This window comes from Pinus tabuliformis, chromosome 2_2, assembly GCF_031772625.1.
Source record: "Pinus tabuliformis cultivar Carrire ecotype Pingquan chromosome 2_2, CPIR1, whole genome shotgun sequence".
NCBI lineage: Eukaryota > Viridiplantae > Streptophyta > Pinopsida > Pinales > Pinaceae > Pinus > Pinus tabuliformis.
Genome location: NC_142300.1, coordinates 686,971,230 through 686,979,891, shown reverse-complemented (window position 1 = coordinate 686,979,891; position 8,662 = coordinate 686,971,230). Strand labels below are relative to the sequence as shown.

Genomic DNA, 8,662 nt, shown 5'->3' with positions numbered 1-8,662 from the left:
TGAGCATTTTTAATACAACAAACGCCCACTTGGAAGCGGACCGGATATGTAGTCCAGGAGGGACGAATTCCGTTATCAAATATCTGGTGTTCACTTCTTATTTCAGCTGTTCATGCTTATTTTTTCAGATTTCAAGTTTATTTTTAAAGACACTTGAAAATCAATTTCTCTCATTCATTCACATAAAAGCAACTTTAATTAATATTTAGTGAAATTGAGCAAATAATCAATTCTGTTGTTGTCAAATCAAATTATAACCAAAATTGATTGAAATGACAATTTTGAATTTTTAAATTACACATAAATACCCACATTTTAAATTGAATTTCCAATTAAAAAAAACAATCTTAACAAAAAAAATTATATCACCAAATTCTTAAAAAAAATAAAAATTTAACCACAAAACAATTGAAATTTTCCAAAAACCACAAAATAGTTATTAAAACCAAAACCTCACACTATTATATTATTTCACACATGTTTCAAAAACAACATAATAATTATTAAAACCAAAACCTCACACTATTATATTATTCCACACATGTTATTTTATATTTTTATTGTTAATTCAAAACGCGTAGTCTAACGAGGCGGAGGAGTTGCCCGGAAAGTTATGGAAATTCCGGTCATATTTAAAGAAAATCCGTCAAGGATTTTTATAAATCCAGGTTATAATTGTTAAACTTCAAAATTTTAGGTGTCCTAGACGTTTTTGATGGTGCTGAATCCATTTCCACCATCAAAAACACGATTCAAACGCTGCCTCTACAAAATTTCTTGAAATTTTTTTTCCCGGATTCCAACCACTTTTGGCCGTCTAGACAATTCCTCCACTTCGTTAGAAGACTCCAATTCAAAATGCTTATAACCTTCCAAACTCTCGCAACCTCAAAAATACTAGAAGACAAATCATCTTGGTTCCCAACCTTAAGCCTTCCATCCATATGAACTTAAACCCCCAACCCCATGTAACAAGATTTAGTGTGTGCCTTAAAAGTGAGGGACTAGAACCTCTTATAACATGACAAAAAGGAATCTTGGTGCGCTTGAATCTTGGATCAAATTACTAACGTCATGATTTCTGTGTGCATGGCAGAGCTCTCCATCTTTTATAAATTTCAAAACCCAACTTCAATTACCCAGCAGGAAGAGCCTCATTTTTTCAAATCGCCTGCGAGGTTCGTTCCGACGCTCTCCACCCCTGTCGGAACGAGTTCCTTTCGGTGTAACAGGTCGTTCGAGTTCTGTGATTGCTTGTTACTCCAATGGAGGGAGCAGTGCTGTCTAGGATCGGACTGGCAGGTCTGGCAGTGATGGGCCAGAACCTTGCCCTCAACGTTGCAGAAAAAGGCTTCCCAATCTCTGTTTACAATCGCACGATAAGCCGCGTCGACGAAACCCTGGAACGCGCACGGGACGAAGGCAACCTCCCACTGAAGGGCTTCTACGAGCCCAAGGACTTCGTGCTATCGATCCAGAAGCCGAGGGCAGTGGTCATCCTCGTCAAGGCCGGGGCTCCGGTCGACCAGACCATTTCGACGCTCTCGGAGTACATGGAGCCCGGCGACTGTATTATAGACGGGGGCAACGAGTGGTACGAGAACACCGAGCGGAGGGCAAAGCAGGTGGCCGAGAAGGGCTTGCTCTACTTGGGAATGGGGGTCTCCGGAGGCGAGGAGGGAGCTCGCAACGGCCCTTCGCTCATGCCTGGTGGCACCCTCGAGGCCTACAGGTAAGCCAAAATTTCGGTGACTCTGTAATTTGTTGTTAAAAGTACTTGTGGAAAATGGAAGGGTATGCTCCAATTTCTTTAGCTGTTTAATACTTTAATAAGCTTGTCTTCGGTCATTGAATTTAAAGATACAAGAAGTTAGAGTCATAATTTTTTTTCAAAATCTGACTGAATTCTCGCAAACGCAGAGTTAATTTAGAATTAGACAAAATCTCTAAGGGCACTGAATTGATTTAGAATTAAAAAAAATCTTTGAAGATATTGTTCTATCCTGCCCTGTCATGCACGAAATTAGAACATGGTAGAACTCTGATCATATTCGAAATTAGAACATAGTAGAACTCTGATCATATTCGAAATTTGGTACAGACATTCTTTTATGACATGGAATCTTGATATGACTCATTTTTGTTGTGGAACTATGTGAAATATGAAGGTTCAACCCACACTTATGGCGCATCTGTCTGTTGGTTAAGTTTTTTCTTGAAAATTAAACAAAATCTTTAAAGACATTTCTCTATCCTTCCCTGTCATGCACGAAATCTAGAACATGGTAAAACTCTGATCATGTTCAAAATTTGGTACAGACATTCTTTATGGCGTGGAATCTTGATATGACGCATTTTTGGTGTGGAACGATGTAAAATATCAAGGTTCATCCCACAATTATGGCACATCTGCCTGTTGGTTGAGATTTGACATTATGTTTATCAGATTTGTGCTAGGAGAGAGGGTCCTTTTTTACAAGATTAGTTTATTTAATCAAATCAAATGGGATTTCATTAAAATATATCCAATTCCCTAAATTGCCCCCCCTATTCACCATTTCAATAAAATTTTCCAGGTATATTGAAGACGTGGTCACCAAGGTCGCTGCCCAGGTGGACGACGGGCCCTGCGTTACTTATGTGGGAGCTGGAGGCGCTGGGAATTTTGTAAAAATGGTTCACAACGGCATCGAGTATGGAGACATGCAGTTGATCTCTGAGGCCTATGATGTGCTCAGGTATGTCGGGGGTTTGACCAATGAGGAGTTGTCGGAGACCTTTGCAGAGTGGAACAGAGGTGAGCTCGAGAGCTTTTTGGTTGAGATAACTGCAGATATTTTCACTGTGAAGGATGAGTATAGTGATGGGGAGCTTGTGGATAAGATATTGGATAAGACTGGCATGAAGGGGACAGGAAAATGGACCGTGCAGCAGGCTGCAGAGCTCTCTGTTGCAGCCCCCACTATTGCTGCCTCGCTTGATTGCAGGTATCTGAGTGGCCTGAAGGAGGAGCGTGAGGCTGCTGCGAAGATTTTCAAACAGGCTGGCCTGTCTGATGTCTTGGCTGATGGGGGAACTGTGGACAAGAAGCAGTTGGTTGATGATGTCCGCAAGGCATTGTATGCCTCTAAGATCTGCAGCTATGCGCAGGGGATGAATCTTCTCCGCGCCAAGAGTGCGGAGAAGGGATGGAATCTGAACTTTGGGGAACTGGCCCGTATCTGGAAAGGCGGGTGCATTATCAGGGCTGTTTTCTTGGATCGAATCAAGAAGGCCTACGAACGGAACCCACAGCTTGCAAGCCTCTTGGTTGATCCAGAGTTTGCGAGAGAGATGGTTGAGAGACAGGCTGCTTGGAGAAGGGTGGTGAATTTGGCAATCAGTGCTGGCATCAGCACCCGGGTATGAATACGAGTCTTGCCTATTTTGATACTTACCGCCGCGCCCGGTTACCTGCTAATCTTGTCCAGGCACAACGGGACCTGTTCGGTGCACATACCTACGAACGGATCGATCGCCCTGGTTCTTTCCATACAGAATGGACAAAGATTGCTAAGCAGAACAGGGCTGGGCTGAAGGCCTGAAAGTGAATTTGTTCCCCAGGTTCAAATTATGTTTCTGCTGAACAAATTCCTATGCATGCAGCCTGAGTTCTGCCTGTCAGTTTGACATTAAGAGCCTTTTTTCAGCCTGCATGCTTCGTTTATTTCATGATTGTAGGAGAGTTGAAAATTGCATGCCTTCCTTTTCCAGAGAATGTATCCAATAAATGGCACTGGTAGAATGTTATCAGAGATATTTTTAGGAGCAAAATTTAGCCCTTTGGCAAATTTTGCTAAATAATTTTAAGTGTGCCAATATTTTTCTATGCAGTTGAAAGAGCGCGACTAACAAACCCATTGAGGTTTTTTTTAAATATTAGATGCAGTGTATGGGTTGTTCTTTCTGTTCTAAAACCCCCTCTTGTTTTATGCAGTTTTTAACTGAAAATTTATCAGCAGCCTCCTTACTTCCATGATGACGTTAAATAATTTTTAAATTTCAAATTAGGGCTTAACCTTTTCCATGTTTTTGTAAATGTATTTAGGCATTTTTTCCCAACACTAATTCTATCGACAGATTCAAAGTAATAGATCACCACAAAGTTAATTTTATGTGTGCCCACTGCCAATATTTTTCTATGCAGTTGACAAGATGGTGCTCATACCAAGTGCAATGAAAGAGCGCGACTAACAAACTCATTGATGGGTTTTTGTTTCAATTTTAGATGCAGTGTATGGGTTGTTCTTTCTGTTCTAAAACCCCCTCTTGTTTTATGCAGTTTTTTACTGGAAATTTATTAGCTTCCTCCTTAGTTCCATGATGACAGTAAATGATTTTTAAATTTCAAATTAGGGCTTAACCTTTTCCATATTTTTGTAAAATGTATCTAGGCATTTTTTTCCAGCACTAATTCTATCGATAGATTCAAAGTAATAGATCGGCGTAAATGGGTTTTTATTTATATTAACCGGATACAGTTGCTGCCCTCTAATATTCTGCTTACCACATATTCATTTTGGACAGTTGTAGCCTGTAGGTTGATCGTGAGGCTCTCATGCATTATGAAAAAGTGGTGAGTCATGCCGCAGTATCTAGGTGCTTGTCCTAGTCATCAGTTCTGTGCAAGAATTATTAGTTAAGAAACTCTTTTTTGCAACAATGGAGTATTTAAATTCTTTAGCATGAATATATGTTCCGATACAAACCTTCAGATGACTTATTGCCCTCATTTTTCACAATGTTGATCAGGGGATTTTTTATTGATTGGTTAGAGGGTTCTCTAAATGTTAACAGTTTATCTCAGTTAACTCGTTTTCAGTTAATGCAGAGGGATCTTATGGCTATTATACATATACAAGGAAAAAAGGTGAATTACTCGAAGAATTAGTCTATTTTGATTCCAAATTCTCTGGGTACTGGCTAGATAACAGAACAAAGAATCACTTAATTTCTTTAGGTTCTCCAGGCATTATGGTAAGAATCCTTTTTTCAGTTCTAGTTTTTTTAGCTGTATATGGAAGGAGATATTTTTCGGACTTGTAATCTCCACTTGACTCCTGCATTTCGTTGCTTCTATGTCCAATGTGTTGAATTTTCTACAAGTTGCATAGTAGAAAATTAATTTTCTGATCTGATAATTACTTCCAATGATCTTTAATTAATTCTTTTGTCACTGCCTATCATTAAGCAATTATACACAGAAAATTGTAACAGTTAGAGCAACGAAAACAGTAGAAACAATAAAGATCATAAAGAGACAGCCATACACAATAGAGACACAAACTTTTCCCTGGGAAACCCAAATTTGGGAGAAAACCCAACAACTCCTAGGAGAAATTCTTCTTCAGCAAGGTTGACAATAAATTCTCTAGAAATCTGTGCCAAAAACCAAGTCCAAATTTTTTGCCATTTCATCTTTTTCCTGCTCCCACGAGTGTCTTCTATAGAAGAGAGATGATAAGTGAGTGAGTGTGTACAAGTCAAATGCATGCATTTACCCCAAGGGACACACCCTTTCATGGTGGGGCCGACTTGTTCCTTTTGAGCCTACATGAAACTTAAAAATAAAATTTATTTTATTTTAATTTTGTAATTTTTCTAGGCTTATTTAGGAGGGCTTCTTGTCATGCGGGACTACCTCCCGATGCTACACCAAAAATCAACACAATAGTATGTCATTTCCTTATCTGTTTTGTGATGATTTTCCTCACAGTTTCAGTGTATGATGTTGATAGGAAGTTTCACAATGTACCAATCAAGGTAGTTGATGTTATTTTACCATATCTTCACCACTTCTGTTGAGTTCTGTATTTTTTCCATTTCATTCTAATCTTTTCCAAATGCCAGCAGTTGCATTCAAGTTTTATGATGGGGCGATTCTGTTGTTTGAAAATTAAGCAAGAGAAACTAGAAGTCAAGACAGAAACTATCGTTGTCGAAAATTTCTTCCAGAGTGGAACTTTTTGCAATGCGATACAAAAATAATTAATGGAATATATATATATATATATATTTTGTAATGTAATTTTTTTTGTATCACATTACAAAAAATTCCAATTTATGGAAGAAATATATCGGTGTCAAAAATTTCTTCCATAAATTGGAAACTTTTGTAATGTGATATATTAGGGCATGTTAGTTTCTATTTTTCATGACTACTTTACATGGGGCATACTAGTTTCTATTTTTCATGACTACTTTCCATGGGACGACCATTATCAACCACATATAATTGAAATTTTGCAAACTGTGCATGGGCATTGAGAGGATAATATAGGGTGAGAGGATGTTGATGTACAGGGATAGGAAAACATGAACAAGTTGCTTATTAGATGGAGCATCTCATATTAAGTACTGATATTGGATATATTGGTTCCCTGGTGACCATTTGGTTGGGAATGCTTTTAGCGCTACTCTTGCGGCTACTAATATTAATATCAAAATCTTGTTGCTGATCATATGTACATCCAAGAGTAATTCTAGAAGTAGACAGTTCTAAAATATATCAAAATCTTGTTGCTACTTATATGAAAATACAAGAGTAATTCCTGAACCAGACAATTTGATGCAGGAGCATTCAACCCAAGGAAAATCATTGTATTTTAGTAGACATAGGTGGGTCATGTGTTTTAAGGAAGTTGGATTCCTAAGTGTTGAATTAATGTGATATTTAGGCTTTTGAGTGAGTAGGATAGGAATTAATTAGATGATGTGAGATATTTTGTAAATGCTCTCAAATGAAGGAGAACATGAGTGGTTAATAATGATGAGAGAGTTAGAAGTCAATTATAACTCTTAAGGTAGTTTCATGATTCGAGGAACTAGAGAGGACATTTAGGAGTCAGTTCAGTAGATTAAAGATTTAAACCAGGAAATTGGTTATAAAGTCCTATGTATAAATGTAAGCCTATGGGCAGAGTGAAAGGGGAGGCCACGGATATTGAAGATCAACCCTGAGAGACAGAGAGTCTTGATATGTAATCAGTTGTTTGTATTTATATAATACAGAGGTTTATCCTGAAACTGTATATGTGTGTGTGTTATGGGTATTGATAGATTGAATTGTGTGTGAATTCGTAGGCTTTGTAACAAAGGTTGCAGGCAGAGTTTCTGTAGAACACGCAGAGGGAGAGAATGATTCAGAGGAATCATAATGGGTCTTGGAATCCAATTGGAGGATCGGAGCAGAGCTCTGGAGAGTCAACGATGTGAGGATTCGCAGAAGTCAAGCTCAGGAGTGAATTGAGCAGCAGAATAGCAGAAGGACGAGAACCTTTGAAGAAACTTGAACCACAGAGAAAACGCTGAAGAAATAGCGTAAAACATAAGTAAAGAGAAGAGCGGAGAAGTGAAGAGGTGATGCACAACAACCATTGGATCTTGGAGATCAACGGGCGAGGACGAAGGAAATAAATGATCAGGATTAAATCGTGCAAAAGAGAATCAAGAAATGAATGACGAAGATTAACTTAAGAGCCGGCAGAAGAAGAATTTGGAGGAGCTGTCGCAGCCGTCAATGGTAGAAGATCTACGGTCATCGGGCGCTAACGTGCTCGGAAGTTAACCAAGAAGAAAGGCAGGTTTTATAAGCAGAAGTGGTATTTCGGGGGCACTCTAAGTGGTAAGTGGTAATATCATGAGTCCGCCCGATTCCATTAACCGCTCGACATGTAGCAGCAAGAAGGAGAGAGGAAACCGCTTTTCGGGCAGTTAATCCTCGTGCTTGTTGTCTATGCGAAATCCTTGTGAACCGTCAGATCTATTGAGTGCAGATCAACGACGGAGGACTGTCGAGCAAGTTTGATTCGGAACCGATAGGGTTATACAGGCGCAGTTATTATATTTTGAGTTCCGAAGGTTAATCGCATATCGGAGGAGATGGGGAACACATGTTAATGTGACCCGCGGAGATGCGATTGCGATCAACGATAAAGGGAAACCTCAGAAACTGTGCAAGGGCTCTAAGAGTGTGTATTTCTATTATAAAAGAATAATAATAGAAATAAAGCGCCGAGAGAGGGTTTATGGTTAAATCTGCATATAACCTAAGCTAAGAGCGGGTATGATTGTTATGTGAGGCTTAAGGATTAATCAAGGTTAATAAGGGTGAATGAGTCCTGATAGAAAGGAAAGGATGGATTAAGGGTTAGACTCGGTTAGTCTATAAATTATTATGCAGAGATTAAGAAAGGGGCCTTAACCATATTCTAAATGAAGATTTGACTCCTTAGAGAATTAAAATTCCTGGGACAAATGTGCTTATGCATTTTACATGCATATTGTGGGTGTAAGCGGGGGTAACCCTGCATCACAATTCTAAAAATTTGGCCTGCCACAACACAATAAATTTACGATGTCTGAACATTTCTCTCTTTAAGCTTTTGTAATTATGGTAAAAATTGGACTATCACTACACAATGATAATTTTTTAGTCCTTGCCAAAGCCAGATGAAACAAGTAGTTTAAGGAAGGTGGCCTATTTGGCACAATAATAGACCTGTAGCCAGCCTAGTATACTATTCGGTTCCAAATAATATTCTTTGCTCATCCATTGGAGCTTCTATCTCTTGATATAAGTTTTTCATATATTCTTTAGTTGATGGTAACAGAGCTTTCAAAT

The 8,662-nt window shown here is 38.7% G+C and overlaps 1 pseudogene across 1 annotated transcript; it reads left to right on the top strand.

Moving 5' to 3' along the window:
- The first annotated feature begins 1,059 nt into the window (after positions 1-1,059).
- Positions 1,060-3,916, top strand: LOC149194522 (6-phosphogluconate dehydrogenase, decarboxylating 1, chloroplastic-like; annotated as a pseudogene). The gene is made up of 2 exons (XR_016254543.1): positions 1,060-1,732; positions 2,577-3,916. The product of XR_016254543.1 is annotated as a 6-phosphogluconate dehydrogenase, decarboxylating 1, chloroplastic-like (transcript).
- The last annotated feature ends 4,746 nt before the right edge of the window (positions 3,917-8,662 follow it).